A 17,014-nucleotide genomic window follows, 5' to 3' on the forward strand; every position below is an offset into this window, starting at 1 on the left:
TTCTATTATTACTTGCGGAAACCGCGATATTTCTTCCGGATTTTAGTGGACTTTGCGTCAAGCGTAAGAACGTGCAGCGCACCGCGGATCGGCCGACTTTACGGCTTTGTCGGAGTTATATTTATCGTCCAAGTTCGCACGGGTAGAAGTTAAAAATCCGATACTTTGCCGGAGGTTCCGGCGTGGCTTAAATTGGCATTTATTTATCGGCGTACATCTCGTGTTGTACGTGCTCCGTACCTCGGTAAGCGCCTCGATAATTCTGCGGTCTAACGCCGCGCCGTCGCGCCGGGCGGATGCTTTCGACCGAGAGCCACGGGTTTCGACTTTGTTGAATTTCGCCCAAGTGGCGGTCAAGTGACTCAACTGGAGGGCGACGCTCGAGTAGTCGATCTTCAGGCTACACGCGACACTCATTTTCGACCATCATTCTCGAATTGAATTTAAATGACTTCCTACCGACTCTTTTCTTTCCGTCTTTTTCTTTTCGTTTCGAGCCAACAGACGATGCGAGGGAAATATCTGAGAGGAACATCCAGAGTTCACATTCTTTCCGTCTTCCCGCGAGACGCTGTGCGAGAATACCTTCTCCGTTTAAATGAATTCCCCAAGTAGACTCGTCTGGCCTCGGGAATCGAGCGACGCGCTGTTTGCAACGCGATCCCTTTACCCATCGTCTACGCAGGGAAAAAGAATAGCGAGAGAGAGAGAGAGAGAGAGAGAGAGAGAGAGATAGAGCGCAAGGTCGCTGATATTACCAGAACGACTCCGTTAATAACTATTCCGAGGCAGGCTAACGGCTCGTTATTTCTCCGCCACAAAGCCATTTTGCGCGGAACTTTGTTAATTCCGCAGTAACGCCGGATAATCTCCCGTTCATCACCGGCGAATTATGCCATCAGAATTCAATTTCGTTCGTGCAAATGTTCGCGCACCTGCACGGATACGTATGCTCGGATGAATGACGTAAAGTCGAGGAGATGCGCGTACGGCACGAAATGACGAGCGCGACCTGTGTGTATGTCGGCCGGCGTACATCCCTCGCACCCTTCCATTCTATGCCCTCTCGTCCGCTTGTTGCGATGTACGAAATGGTCATTGAGCGGCGAAAGCGAACAGGACTGCTCGTCGATACCCGCTGAATTTCATCGAGAGAGCGGCCTCCCGCAGACCTCTCCCCTCCCCTCCCCTGTGCCCAACCCCGAGCGGAATCGCGGGATGGTCCGATCACTTTCGGAGTTTTCTCTTTTCCTCTTTGTTTTGTTTGCGGAGCGAAATCGAACGATACACGAGAACGCGCGTTGTTTTCTTCAAGATATGTTTTGCGTCATTCACGCGAAGTTTGACATTCTCTTTGAAACTTACTCGTTGGGATATCTGCGGGCACTCGAACGTGGTGCATCGTGGGGATATTCAACCCTCTAATGAATACGAAGTTGAAGGCGATCGAATTAGAATGTAACATCATCAACCTTTGCGACCCATGCGGCTTTGCAACCGATTTAACGGTCTTTGAAGTGCAACTTTTTCGTACACATATGTCAAAGGGTGAAAAATATGAAACTCTCGACGCGCCTTTCTATTGCGGCTTTCGGGATTGTGTAAAGACTTTAATATATTAAGCTAAATGAGTAAAATATTCAGGTGAATTTTCTGAAGAATTTGAACGATATAGGGACACGTTATTTCTTTTGAGATGCAATTCGCCGCATTATCCGCCGAGTCACGTTTTCTCGTCGAAAATTACTCGTAGAGATGCGAATGATTGAGGGATTCAAGATAACGAAAGTAATACAACCTAAAATTGAAAGAAGGTTTTGTTGCTTTTTTCCATCGCAAATTTTAAAAATAAACATTCAAAATAGTGAATCCTCAAACCAACCAAAGTAAATGACCAAAAAACGGAGTGTTACCTATATATTATATAAATTATTATAAATTATATTTATTCGTTATTCCAGTATTTTATTATTTTACAGATTTTAGATAAAAATTTTACTATTTAAATTTTTTTATTTTTACTATTTAAATTTCTACATAATATATGTCTAGTTTTGTTTTAACGAAATAAAATTATAATTTTGTTACTTGCCATATAAGTCCGCCATTCTGAATTAAAAAAATTTTGATTTCATACTCGTAGACAATGACTTCAAAAACTTCAAGATACAACATTTTAATGATATTGCTTAATTTCCAAAAACCCATTTTTTGCTAACTTTTTTGCTAACTTAAGTATTTTTGCAAAATTCAACTTGTCAATCAAAAGGTTAAATCAGACTACATAAATAAGATCCAGGAATATCCGACGATAGAGGAACGCGTTATTTGCTTTAAGATTGGTTCGCATTATCTGGCACGTTAACTCGTTGAAATTCGTAGAAACGCGCAGGAATTCGGATGTGTAGCGAGAGTCAAAGAGATATGTATTTAACTCCGTATCGAATACTGTATTAAATGTGACATCTATTTAAATGCAATTAAATTAGAGTGCAATATTAAATGTGTCAAACTGCACGAGTAATATCCAGGAACACGGAATAACGTCGTCGGTACGCGATCGTCGTTAATGCAAAGATAGTTAATACAGATTGTTACGCGGATTGCCATTGTTACATCGGTTATTTCCTGCCGTGGAAACTGGATTCCGCGATTCCCCGAGGCCGCTCGCGATGCGGACAACTGCCGATCGTTAGGTATCTATTATCGCAGTTTAATTTCTAATGGCGTTCGTCGCATACCGCCGTTACCGTTCCCCGACCCGTCACACAGACTTTAACCCCCGGTAGTCGAGGCCGCGACAATGCGAGACAATACGCGACTTCCATCTGTGCTTAATTACAAGAGAGGCAGGCGACCGTCGAGGCTCGTGTTTCACCGTGTTACTCCGGCCAAACACGCACACGCGTGTACCATAGCTACGTTCGAAGGACGAAGTTGTACGAAATCCATTTGGACAATTTACTTTTGCGAGTGGCAAACTCGTGGCGAATGGCGAAACATGCGGCACGAGGAGAACTCGCCCTTACGACGAGTCGGCTAATTACAGCGAACGAAGAAGCAAGTAACACTATTGAGCTCTCTTATTTCTATTCAGTATGAATCCAAACAAAATTACGTGTTCCGTAGCTTCGTTTCGCGGCGCACTGTGTAACAACGTGATCACGCGCAGAGCCCCGCTTAATTAGAACTTCTCTTTCTCTCCCGCGCGCGCAGCATTAGGCACCACCAATTCGTTGGGATTCGTCGATTGGAATTTTCAAGAGATAAGATCATGATCCTCTTGTTGTGTTTTCCAATGGACGGGATCTACAGAGTGTCCGACGTAACTCGTGAATCCGCTCATGCGTAGATAGAACTCGTCGAACGGAAGAGTTCCGTACCATTTTGCAAACAATCGCGTAGGTTTCCGGAGTATACCGGGTGATAACGAAACCGGTTTCGATGAATTTCTCGAAAACGTCGTGACTGATTCAATTTAATGGCAGGATTTGCAAATGTATGTATAATATACCAAAGATGGAATGGGAAACAACGGTGATTGCTCGGTAGAATGAATTTGCACCGTTTCCAATGAAATTTCTTAATTCATTGTTTCACCGCGAAATCCATCAAAGCTTGCGTACGCACCCATCTGGTTCACTCATATTAATTATAGAAAATTGGCAGATGGGTGAATATATAAATGATGCGATTGGACGGGCTCGTTAGACACGAGATCTCTTCCAAGAATCTACTAACAATTTCTTAATGGCTGCGGGTGGGGAATGATGTTAGATAATATTATAATACTTGCCTCCACTGATCAGCATTATGCGCCGACCGCTGATGTCAGGAGATTTTCAGTAGATTCAGATGATCTCGGATGAGACTTCGGCTATTTATGAATAACGACCCATATTCCAATTTCCCCCATAATTAATATCGCAAATTAATATTCCAAAAATTAAATCTTTATTTAATCGATAGATTTAATTATTAAATGGGATATTTCAAGTATTAAATTACAAATTAGAATTGCAACAATTAAATTAAATTAAATTACAATGTGCCGCGAGACTCCCTCGTTTAATTTGATCCCACCTGCATACAAGCGGACGTACACGATTTACGGGATAGCAGAGACACCCTGTACAGAGAGACAAGCTCGGAATCTCGTATTGTTGTACACACGTGGTCGGACTCGTTGGTCGATAATCGGCCAATCGGCTAGCCCGGGAATTTCAGTCGCGACGTATTCTTCGCGATGTTACTAAATTGGGTGAACATAGTTGCAATGGAAGTTGGCGCAGCGTCAGATTCTTGGTTATTAAATTCGACTGGAGGATATTGGAATTCTTGAATCTTAGGACGCGGAATATTTCGAAACCAAATTAGCGTCTCCCATGATCGGCGAGCAGCGACGGACTTCAATTGGGACCTCGTGCAGCATTAGCACCCGGTTTATCGAATATCGGAAATCTCGCTTCAGAGAAGCGTTTGAGTATTCCGGGGAACTTCAAATTTGACGACACGGTCAGATCTCGGATCAACACGGGACCGGAGGGTATAATTTTGTCTTCAAATTTGAATAAGATTCCCCACGACTTTTCGTCCAATCGCATCGGATCGCCGATACTCCGATGAGGATAATTCCGTTATCGCTCTATTTTCGAGAAAACCCGACTCTGTTCTTTCCATTGCGACTTTTAGCTTGTAATTAATATATTCCAAGTTGTCAAAAATATACATCGCGCGATATCGCAGCTTTAAATTTCAACTCCACATCTTTGAACCACGGCATTTTCTGGGTTCGCGCTAACTCCCCGTTGAGCTTCGACTCGATCTCGAATATTTACATTTGTCACATTAGCGAAACGTTTCCAGGCTCATTGAGCGGCTCGCCGTCGAGCGTGTCGTACAAATTTCTTTTTAGAGTCTTCCGATATGACTCTCTTTCTTCTTGCCCCTCGCTGTCCCTCCTTCTCGGTGCTTATTACATTAACATAAGAATGGGCGCGCACTTCTAGGCGGAGGAGCGCCGGCTGAAATCGAGCCGGAGTCAGCGGCGCCTACTTGGTCGAGTCGTATTTGCATCCCCTAAGGGCGGAAAAATCCTTAAAAGGGGATTGCCGGAGAGGACGCCATCGACCGTGTCAGTGTCCTGTCCAACCTTGTTTTCGTGATTCGCCTCGCGATGAGAACCCGTATCGATTGGAGAGGGTCTTCTGTCAACCGGGCAAGGTTGCGTGCTCACTGCATGTGTGAGGGGAATTACGCGCTCGCGCGCGCGTGTATGCGCCATATAGATACAACTACCTGTGTCAATCAGCGTATCGATTTTAAGCATCAGATATAACCGTATAAATATAATCGACGAGGTCGAATATTAAATTCGAGAGAATAAAGAGGTTCACTTTTGACAACTTGGAATATATTAATTACAAGCTAAAAGTCGCAAATGGAAGAAACGGAGCCGGGTTTTCTCGACAACAGAGCGATAACGGAATTATCCTCACCGGAGTATCGGCGATCCGATGCGATTGGACGAAATCTTCTTCTTCGCGGCAATGAGAAAATGAAGAGATTATGAAGGGAAATGAATCGCGAAAGAATGAGATAATAATGCGTACGTGAACGATGAAGAACTTGTTGCGTGAAGCCAGCCTGGCGCGCTCGTATCGCGGCGATTTTTATATCAGGCCATCCAAGAGACGTTCCTTGCGTCAAGCCGTTAATTCGTAATGATCAGTTCATGCATACGTTATCGCACAATCCGACGCATAATGGACGTTGCGTTTTTTCCTCTCTCGCCGGTGAGGAATATGGCCGTTCTCCTATATGCAGGTGATAGCGTTGTCGCTTATTGCGTCAACAACAAGCTGCTTCTGGCGGACGGAGCACTTCCGCGAGAGGAATATAGAATTACGTCCAGTTAAGCGGAAATTTCATTACGCTCTACGCGTAATTTTTCATAAATCAGTTCTCTCTTTGTAGCGCGAAATAATGCCGTGCAATTGCAAAAGCGACACTTACCGGTGCGTTCAGTTTCCTCCCTCCCCCCTCCCCCCCTCCCCCCCCCTCTCTCTCTTTTTCTATTTTTTCTTCTCTTTCTTTCCTTCCTTTTATTAATCGGTCCTTAATTCCCGCCTCAGATGCTTGTATCATCCCATTGCGCGCTCTTCATTTTCACCGGAGTTATGCACCGGGATAACAACGGCCACCAGGACTTTCTCGATTATCACGCGCGTGTTGCTGTTTCATCGGTATCCTGGAAAACCGCTGGAATTGCGTAAACGCTTTGCATGAAATAGAATTATCTCCTCGCGCAGATTCCATATTCGAGACATTATTACGCACGATAATCTCCGTATAAACTCGTTGGAAATAGTTATATAAAGACGGAGACAGAGAACAGTAATATCCTATTGTCCGTTATTTATATCTCTGCGACCACATTGGATATATTCGTAAAAACTCAGCTCGGCGGTGCTTTTCAAACGTTCACCGCGAACTCTCGGATGTCCCATAATCGCGTCAAAGTACTCGACGAGTTTTAAAGGGGGTGGAAGGAGAGGGACGTCATTGAACGTTATTATCTCGGACAAAGTTGCGGCTAAACGAACATCATAAACGATCCCCACGATCTCCTGGCCTCGACCGCATTTAAGCCGCGGGGCCGAATAATATCACCCTCACAACAGCGCGTCGTTCTTCTCTTCCACGATAAATGCCACCCTCTCTCTTTCCTTTTCTCTTCCTTCCCCCGCCCTCTCTCTCTCTCTCTCTCTCTCTCATCTTTCTCTTCTCCCAACCGTCTCCGTGGTGCTGCCTCTACCCTCTTCACATTATATCAACAGTCGACGGCGGATCCGCACTTTCATTATGGGGTAGCGGAGCACCAGGGGGTGTAACCGGGGAAGAAACCCAGCGTTTCATTCTCCGCATGGACCGTTACACCCCGACATCCCTCGTGCCAAAGTTCTAGCGACCCTTAAAGTACCGCGAGCCGCCGTCACCACCGTCGTCGCCACCGCCGCCACCACCGCCGCCGCCGCTGCCGCCGCCGCCGCCGCCGCCGCCGCCGCCGCCGCCGCCGCCGCCGCGTATCTGCCGCGGTATCCATAGCGACTGAGCACATGCGCGATGGGGTGACTCGGGCCATCCGCCGCGGAGCGTACCACGGGGGTGGTTTTTCGTGTTGGCACACCCGGGCGGTTGGCTGGGCGGTGTCTGCGGCCTTCACTTTCCTCCCGAAAATCGAAGGCTACGGGGGTGACCGTCCCTTTTTTCTCTGTCTCTCCTTTTCGTCATCTTCTTCATTTTCTACTCTCCTTCTTCTTCTTCTTCTTCTTCTTCTTCTTCTTCTCCTCCCTCTTTCTCTCTTCTCTCCTTTCCTCCGTCTCTTTCTCTCTCCCTCCCTCGTCCCTCTTTTTTCTCTCTCCGATACAGTTCCTCCTTATCTTTCTCTCTCCCTGTCTCTGTGTCTTTCGCTTCCCTCCCACCGTCGTGTCGCTCGGTCCTCGCGCTGTGCTGCCAGCGCAGAGACTTCTCGCTCTCCCCGTGAGCCTCCGAGTACACGTGCCACCGCGGGACATGTGAGGAGGAGCGTCATATACAGGTGTACCCGCGGCGAGAATGTGCACGTGTCGAAACAACGAAAAACAAGTGAAAGTGCCGTCACGGATCGCGAGCTGCTCGAGAGAGAAAGACGCAGCATCGCTGGTCCCACGCACGCCAATCGGCCATCCAGCCAGCAACGCGGACTAAAGGGAGGGCTTCCCCCTGTCGTCTACAACGTCTACCGCAGACTTCGCAAGAGCCTCGAAGGACCCTCAGGGGATATCTCGACGGGACGACAGCCTCCGTTTCCTCTCGCTCACGTCGTCGAGGTCGTCGCTGGAGGGCCGAGCGCGCGAACCACAGCTTCGTCGCGGCGCGAGATTGCACACCGCGTGTCGTGCAGCCGCGACGCGGATCGGCCGGCCGTTTCCGCTGCGCCAGTGAAACTTCCTGGTCACGTGAGTGCGGAGAGAGGGTGGTAGGTGAGCGAGCGAGCGAGAGACCAGAGAGCGCGCGCGAACGGCCCCGAGAGGGGTGGTGTGCGACTCGAGTGGTGTGCCGTAGTCAGCGATACGACGAGGGGCGCGATACGCGTTCCGCGTGGGAAGCCGCGCCGATGAATTTCCCAATGTCCCTCGGCTGGCGAGAGGGTAACTCGTGAGTGCGACACGCATCGATCGATCATCCGGACACTTATCCCCCGAAGATCACCGCCACCCACCGCCAGACTCCCTCACGGCTGCCGCGCGGCGAGGTTGCGGCGACATTCCTTCGCCTCGAGTTTTCGACGGGGCTTTCGAGGAGGACTCTGTGCATCCCACCGCGTCGTGTCGCCGATCCCACTGAACAAGACTCGTCGTCGCGACTGGTCCACTCTCAGCATCGGGACGCTCTCTCGTTCAGAGGGCAAGCTCAGTTCGCTCGCAATCATGAGCCCGAGAGGAAGTTGCCGAGGGCCGAGCACGCCCGCCAAACAGCTGACGCGCGACGATAAGGCCGCGACACGCGCGGTTTGCGACGCGATTGGACGGCCAGCGCGGTGATTCAGATGCTGATACACGTTGCCTATCGCGCTCTGCCTATCGCCACTCACGCACCGCTGAGCAGCGAAAGTGCGGCGGACTGGACGGGATCGAGATCCGAGGGGGACACCGTGCGTGTGGCCAGCGCAGCCCCGCAGGATCGCGCGCGGCGACGCGGACGCATGGATGCGTCCAGTTGCGATCTAGAATGACCTGATTCCATCTTCGGAGCGAGGATCGATCCTGGAGAGTGTCCTTTTCTCTCTCTCTCTCTCTCTCTCTCTCTCTCTCTCTCTCTCTCTCTCTCTCTCTCTCTCTCTCTCTCTCTCTCTGTCTTTCTCTATCCGCCCCTGTCCCTATCTCCATCTCCCTGTCCATGTCTCCGTCTTCTTCCTCGCGGGCATCCGTCATCCGAAGGATCGTGCCGCGGAACGTGGCCTGGACACGGTGGCCAGGAACGGATCTCCGTGCTCGACGCGGATAATCTCGTCGCAGCCCCGACACCACTGCCAAGATCGATCACTGTCAGGTAGATTGTGCGATCGCGCGCGCCAACATCACAAAGGTACATACTCTTCCCCGCTCCGCTCCCGAGCCGGGGGAGGATCGGAAGGACGAGCGCCGCAGCAGACGAGAACAGCTGCAAGTCGCAAGTCCAAGTCTCGAGTACATTATCGGGCGCGCTCGGTGGTCGCGCGCGAGCGCGACGGTTTGTCGCGGAAAACTTCGGCGTTGCTTCTCCTCGTTGTTACGCACAGGTCGCCGGAGGGCGATCTGAAAGCGGCGCGATTGAACGGTGCAAATAGCAAAAGGCGTCGAGCGCCACTTCGTTGTACTTGGCGTCATTGTCTCTATTTCGTGTTCTCGCTCTCTTCAATTCAATAGCCGAGAGCGCCGTAAATAACTAACCCAGATATTTTATTCAGGCCCGACCGGGACGCGTGTGTGTTCGTGTGTACGTTTGTGTACGCGCATCTTGCGAGCGCGAATCCGCGGCTATTCCGACCGCCAGGATGTGGTGTGGCTTCAGCGCATGATAGGAGTTATCTCGGGAAGCCGCGAAAATCTCCCCTCCCGCAAGTCGATGACAATAATCGCGCTTTGCGAGATCGCCCGCGGCAACGCGATCGGATTCACGCGGCTGAAAATACTCGCTCGGTCGAGTGACACATTTCTCCCGTTCGCACTTACGAGCCGCGCGCCGGCGATACGTATGAACGGGCAATTTCCATGATTTCGTGGAGGACCCGCGGGAGAAGTCGCGCTCTCCCCGCTCGCGCATTCTCTCGCTCGCACGCTCATATGTACGCTTCTGCCACGCACACGCAACGCAATCCACTTCCCACGCGCGCTCTCTCGACCGCCGCATTCGCTCGAGTTAATTCCGCCCATCGGTTCGCGCCATCCAAGTCGACACAAAACACATATACCCGGTAAACGGTCCCGAAACGCAACGCGCCCCGCCGCGCTCTCATTCATCTCGCCCTTTCCCGCTCGATGAATATTCCGGTCGATCCGTTAACTGCGGGTCACTCGCGACGCCCTGCGCGCATGTGTGTATGTGTGTGCCTGCGTGTGGGTATGTCCGCAGGACATCGACGAGCGCTTGCATAATGCTGGCGAGAGTGCACTCCGCAACCGTGTCCTAACTCTTCCGCAAACGTCGAGCGCGCCCTTCCGGCGCGCGTCGCTTAACGAGGCGCTAATTAGAGGCCGCATCGATTAAGTTCCGCCCTGAGGCCGGGTAAACACACAGCTCTCCTAATGGGAAGACATTCTTTATTCCTCGTCTCGTCCTCGGTTACACCTCTTCGTCATCCCGCCCTTCGTCCCTTCTGTCCCCGGGCCGGGCCCTCTGGGCGACATTACGTTTTGTTTACCAGCCACGCGCCTTGGCCTGGGTGTTGTTGCCATCGCCGTCGTCGTCGACGTCGTCGTACAGCGACGTCATATCCACCCCCGTTGTCACGGAAATTTCCAGGGAGAGAGAGAGAGAGAGAGAGAGAGAGAGAGAAAGAGAGTTGAGAGAGAAACAGCCAACCCAGCGCTACGCTCGTTCGCGCTGGTGATGTATAGGTCTGGTGTAGATGCGATTTATCCGCGTTCCGATATATCGCGACGTTTAAACGATAGCCCTCTGCTCCCTCTGCTCGCCCTTCTCCGCCAGCGAACACTCGTAGCATTTCTTTGGTTATCGCATCCATTATTGCCGTGCGAAATATCGATTCGCCGACTCGGCCGGTCTATACGCGAGCGCTCCGATATAGCTGAACAAAGTACAATAGCCGCGCTTACGTTCCCCTCTTCATTATTAATCCCGCGCTAAGCGAGTATTGCTTTTTAACGAAAGACGAGCGCGTTGCGCGTCTGATGGAGCCGGTCGCGGTGGAACAGTTCGCGAGCACGACATTTCGACGCTCGGATAAAGGGGAGCAATCGTCCCTTCTCATTTAAGGAAGAAAGAGCACATAGTCGGATTAAAAACCTATTCATATTGCAGGGTAAATCGCGTGAAATCCACAGATATCGCGGGACGATAAAGTCCCGTAAGCGCGCGACGAACACGACGCGCGCGCGCGCGCGCGCGCGCGAGCGGAAAGCGAACGCGAAGATCCTGCGAGTAACGTGAGCGAAGTTATTTGCGCAACGTTACGTTCGCCGACGTAAGAAATATCCGTACCGAGCGCACGTTCCACGAGGGGAAGGTCTAATCAGCGGTGAGGGGAAATTTACGATGCTCCGACTTTTCCCGGCGCGGTTCCTCCGGATGCACTCGGCTTTAACCAACTCGCGCGCTGGAACCGTGACGTTCGCGAGCGACTGCGACTGCGGTATCTTCGAGAGGATTGGCCGCGTTAATTTATCGCGGGTTGCCAGCAGGTCTGTTCTTTTCAATCCGAATTAGCGTCCCACCGGAATTCCGGAAAGGAGGTTCTTCGTTGCTTTAATGATGCGCACTTGTTATAAAGTATACAAAATAGGCAAGTATACTTAAGGCACATACTTCCTTTCATTCAAGTGTGCGAAAAAATACGAGCAATTCGTTTGGAGAGAAAAAAAAGATACGCAATATATCGCAAAATATACGCGAACAAAGTGAGTCCGTGCGAGCCGAGTTGGCCGAAATACCGAAGTAACTTCCCCTTTACTGCAAATTGATATCCTCCCCTTCGCCTACATTAACATGCCCCGTCCAAATATTCTTACGTCGACGGTTACGCTCTCCTTTTTCTCTCTCCTTTTCTTTTCTTTTTTTTTTTTTTTTGTTAGAAAAATACGCCCGCGGCATCGTAACGCGAAAATAATCGACCGATATTGATAAGGTTTAAAGCCGAGCGACTCTTTCGCGAGCGGCTCCGCCGCTGAATGATTTGTCCCGTTGATTATACCAGTGCAACTTTCACTTTGTTAACAGACTCGCGCTCGCGCTCTTCTGCAATCGCTTGGACAGCCCGTATTCCATATTAAACCAGCCGGAACACCAAGAATGCACGCCAGCGCCAGCGCTTCCGTGCGGCTTTAATACATGTCTTTAGTTTTCGTTTTTTTCCCTCCACCTCGTCGCGTTTCCCGGTTTTGCCTCACGCGAATTGGTAACTCGCCACACCTCGCTTCTCGCACAGGCCAGCAGTTCTTTCTTGACCGAGCACGACGTGGAATATAATGGTTCTGTTTCCTTCGTGCAGCTGTTCTCGCGTCTCACTGCACGTCGGAGATAAGAGAGAAATAATTTTTCGCTCTCGTCGTGCGCGCGCTGTCTTAAAAAATATCGCCAACGACGGGACGATTCCGCTGAACCGGCAAAAAACAGAGAGAGAGAAAGAGAGAGAGAGAGAGAGGGCGGGAGGGAGACGAGACGTGGGCGAGATGTATCAAATTTTCTCGCAATTTGTCAACTGTCTGCTTTATTATTACCTTCATTGTGCAACGACATTGAATTGCGGGTATTATCATTACCTTGATTGAAACGGCTGAATAACTTCGTCGATGTGCTGCGATGACTCTCAAAGCGGAATTAGGCGGAATTGCTCCTCCAAATGGTTAACAGATGTTCGGAATTCAGATATGTCCTCCATATTTGCAACTTGAGACTTTAATAAGCATATTTTCCACGTGAGCTACTTATTTTTAGATACTTATTTTTAGCGTGTGATATTAGAATGCGTACATTCCAGCAGATTCTTATTTACAGTATTAACATTTTATTGATGTCTTGATAATCGTCGCGATAGTTTATAAAATGATAGAAAGTTTTTTATTCGATTTAATGAACCGAGTCACTACCTTTCTACCTGCAAAAGCTCGGGCACTTAAGCGCAGACATTTCGTGCTCGGTATGAGATAAACAAAGGATGCGATGCGATGGAACGACACTTAATTGCTTTATCTTGAAGAAGTGACTTCAAAGCGATGCATTTCCTTCGAACGGCATGTCCTATTAATTTTTCATCTTCAGATCCTTGAGAAGAGTCCGCTAGGTTTATTTTTCCACGCTGTTCTACCTTCCTCTCCCTCTCTCTCTTTTCCTAATTATTAAATATTCTCGTCTTCTTTCAGACCATTTTCAGGCTTTAAGCTATCTCTACCGCATTATGTGGGTGTAAGTTCTCCGGAACATTATTTTCCTTCTCTTCAGTCCCAGCAAAAATATACTCGTCCGTTGTCGCAAAAGCCCGACGTCCACGTTGAATCCGGACGAAGAGCATAAACCGGCTTTCGAAATTGCGCTGCAGCATGAAGTGCGAAGCAATAAAAATACATACGAGCGAAAGTTAAATGAATCCGCGACCGAGCTTCTCTGTTTCCACTCGCAGCGCTGTTGCTGCTACTAGCTGCTGCTGCAACGTTAAACACAATTAACGTGGCACCGTTAATGAACAATAACTCGGCGTCTCGAGTCTCCAGAACTCGTGTCGGAAACATTTAATCGAACTTTAACTAATGACCTCGATTTTCGAGAGCGAGAGCACGGGGAGTTGCAGGTTCCGAGCGTCGCGAAATAAAGATACGTTTAGACACCAGACCTGCTGCCCATTAAAATATTTTATATAATTTTCCCGCCATCACGGACCCTCCATATTTCCCACATTTCTCTGGTTTCTCTTGATGACCTCTTCCCTCGTGGCACTCCTCTTTCTCCCTTCTAGCTGTCTTACGACTTTTTTCATTTGTATCGCCTCCCCTCCCCCCTATTCCTTTCTTGCGGGAGATATATTTCCGTCACCAGCTCGCGAGCGCCATTTGTTCATCAAAAGAGAACATGACGGTCGCACGACCGATGTCAAAAAGACAATTTCGCCTTTTGTGCCACCCTACATCCTCTCTCTGCCTCTTCTTGTCTTCTCCCTGTCCGCCCGGCGATATGATATATAACGGGGGGTCCAGGATAATATCTTTTTTCGACTTACATACATATCGCGCCGGTGCCACTTGTGCGCCGCGGCGCGGCGGCCGCATCTTTTTCAACCGCTGTTCGCGGCATAATTATTGACCGTCGCCGACGTTCGAGACACGCGCGAGAACCACCTGTGGATGGCTAAACACGTCCGATTGCGCACAGCGGAGAGGCCGTGTTACCTGTCCGTTATCAGTTCGCGTTAGACTAGCACCAGTCTGGCCGAGACTGTCGCTCGTCAGGCCGAGCCGTGCTCAGCGGGGAAAGCTGCTTACGCGACTGCTGTGAAATTCGTGGGTTTGACTGACATACGCTCCTGATCGTGGCTGGATCTAAGAGCATACGCCAGTCGATCTCACGAATTTTGCATCAGTTGCACAGCAACTTCCTCCGCACCGAACGCAGCTCTCCGAACCACTCTAAAATCCCTCTCGCTCGTCCGCTTAGTCGCGTCTCTCTCTCTCTCTCTCTCTCTCTCCTCCTTTTTCCTTTTTCTTCTTTGCCAAATCGTGAAACACTCGACAACTCCTCCTCTGGTCTGGACGCTCGAAATAACGTTAGTCGGCAAGCCGGCAAGATACATACCGACGTAAAAATGATTTACAACGCAACAGGTTAAATGTTGCGGCCTCGTGATTTTAATGGGCGGCCGCTCGCGCTCTGAAATATGGCAGATCGTTGTTACTCGAAAACATCGCTGCGTTTGCCAGGCGTGATCAAAAGTTTTCTTCATTTTTCATTGTTTGTAGTTAGGGGAGAAGTTGCCGAAGTACGCTTTGTGCTCGAATACGCATGCCGAAAGTTATTTAGCGCGGACGAAAGCGCTGCTCAACGAGCGAAATCCTGAAAAATGTGCAATGTACATTTCGCGCGAAACAACGAGTAAGTGATTTCACTGGTCGCATTTTTAAATTAATTCTTTGGATACGGGCTGGGTAATCGCCATGTAGAGGTAGCCAGCAGACGAGATGCTTATGCGCACTGAGAGGAAAAGTAGTCCATTTTATTACAATTGTAATTTTTTCGGCGTTAATTGTATCCTTTTGTTGTTCTAACGAAAATGTAGCAGTAGTAGCAATATAAGATTATTATCGCTGAGACTACAGTAGCATTTACTACGAAAATGGTTCTCTTCACTATGATACTTCTACTGTGAGATTATACAGGATATATCCGAATTCCAGCGGCAAACTTACAAAACTTCCGGCTCTAGCGACGAACTTAACTTGAAACTTGTTAAAAAATAAATAAAAAGTCCTGGCAAACGTATGTTCCCAAGAGTCCGACTTTTGGGACATAGCCTTTGGAAGATGACAACAATGAAAGAAAATGTATCGTGATACATGCGCTGATATAACGCGTTCTTTATTTGTTTGTTGTATTTAGGAGATAATATCTATCAACTTTGATGATTTCTGAATATTAACCGAGGAATTATTCATCGTGACGTTGGTATTGTTTATCGTTACCATTCGTCGCGAATAAAATTAACCTTCGCATCACGGATGTCTACGTTTTCGAGGAGCTTGCAGGCATGGCAGAAATTTTGAACAGTTTTTATAACAGTATGCATCTGGTTATTTACTATCGCGAAATACGCGATATAACGAATAGAATAAATTTTTTTTAAATCTGAGATTGCATTAGCATGTGCAATTAATACCAAACGCTTTTCTTCTCAGTGTGCAAAGTACTTTCGTATGCTGCGTTTGCTGATGAACTGACGAACTGACGAAGTAATTATATTGTTGATATATGTGTAAAAATTGCTATTTACGAAAAATGAGAAACTGTCAATTATTATGATATTATCTTTAGATATAAATCACTTTATTAATAATTTTATTAATAAAGAATAATAAACGCTGAACAATAAGCGGCCGCCGATAAGAATCTCGCGCAGAAATGATTAAATGCGCGCGCTAATATCTTCGACGCCGACTTTCTCGCGAAAACATGCCAACTATCCCAGATCGGAATCGCGACACCCACAGCGCGCCGAGACAAACGTATCGCTCGAACGTGCCATTTCAGAGCTGCCGCGCGAGTGCGATGCGCGCAAATGACAATTTATCTTCTACCCTATTTGCGTTTTATCGCATAATTATGCATTTAAGCGCGACGGTTCCGATTTGCGGATGCCGCGCGCGCGCGCGCGCGTTGAATTTCGCGCATAGAGCGCACGGATAGTAAGCAGATAGTCAAGCCACTATAATTCCAGCGATAATTCCGCCTCAATTTCAGCCTCGTAACCATTCCAAGGCACGTTGCAATTATTAATAACGGCAACTGCACCACAGCCCTGCTACGCGCGGTATGTGCGGCCGGCAAAAAACTTTATCGCGTATAAATCACCTTCCTCGGCGTTTTCCCTTTAAAAAAGAACTGAGATCCGTTTTCGCACACGCACGCACACAGACAAACGCTCCATGTAAAAGACACAGCTAAATTATGGTGCGAGGGGGGAAAGAAGCGGAAAAAGAAAAGATAAACACGGAGATGTCCGAGAATACACACGATGCGAATTGGTGAAACTTTCAACAAACGCGCACTCGTTTACATCGCATATCGCGATTAGACCGACGAGAATTATTACACCTAGCGGCTTAAGTAATGAGACTCTCGCATGGAAACGCGATCGGAATATACAATCGCGAACCGCAGATATGAAATCACTCGCGGCGGAAGTTTATCGGGAGTTCGGGCATTCCGCTTCGGGAATCGCGCTCGCGAAATTGTCAATCTCATTCAGAGGCGAGACCGACGCTCATGCAGAGACGTATTCCATCACGCGAGACACTCGAGCCGCGGTATCACGCGAAACGTATCGGCCGTTTAATGACGAGGAGGCAATTTAATTCCCGCCTGCTCGGCGTTACGTATCGCGTCGCACCCTCGAATCGTATCGGATTTAATTTCGCGCGTCGGGCCACGATGAGGAGGAGGTGGCTGCTTGGTAACGGAGAGGAAAATGGCCGGGAAAGCGCGGGAGGCGAGGGAGAGAAAGAAATTGATGCGGAAAACAAGTCAAATGGGCGAGCCAGAGAATCGCGTT

The 17,014-nt window shown here is 48.8% G+C and overlaps 1 protein-coding gene across 5 annotated transcripts in view; it reads left to right on the top strand.

The window, feature by feature from the left end:
• The window catches only part of Nmdar2 (glutamate ionotropic receptor NMDA type subunit 2), a 126,353-nt gene that overhangs the window by 22,070 nt on the left and 87,269 nt on the right, over window positions 1-17,014 (top strand). The window contains exon 1 of one of the 5 annotated variants that reach the window (XM_025307316.1): window positions 8,869-9,093. The exons of the other annotated variants lie outside the window; for them this stretch is intronic. The gene's annotated coding sequence lies outside the window, so the exon portion shown is untranslated. Of the gene's footprint in view, window positions 1-8,868; window positions 9,094-17,014 lie in introns of those variants that run through there. 5 annotated transcript variants of the gene reach the window in all.

This window comes from Harpegnathos saltator, unplaced genomic scaffold (assembly GCF_003227715.2).
Source record: "Harpegnathos saltator strain DR-91 unplaced genomic scaffold, Hsal_v8.6 scaffold845, whole genome shotgun sequence".
Lineage (NCBI taxonomy): Eukaryota > Metazoa > Arthropoda > Insecta > Hymenoptera > Formicidae > Harpegnathos > Harpegnathos saltator.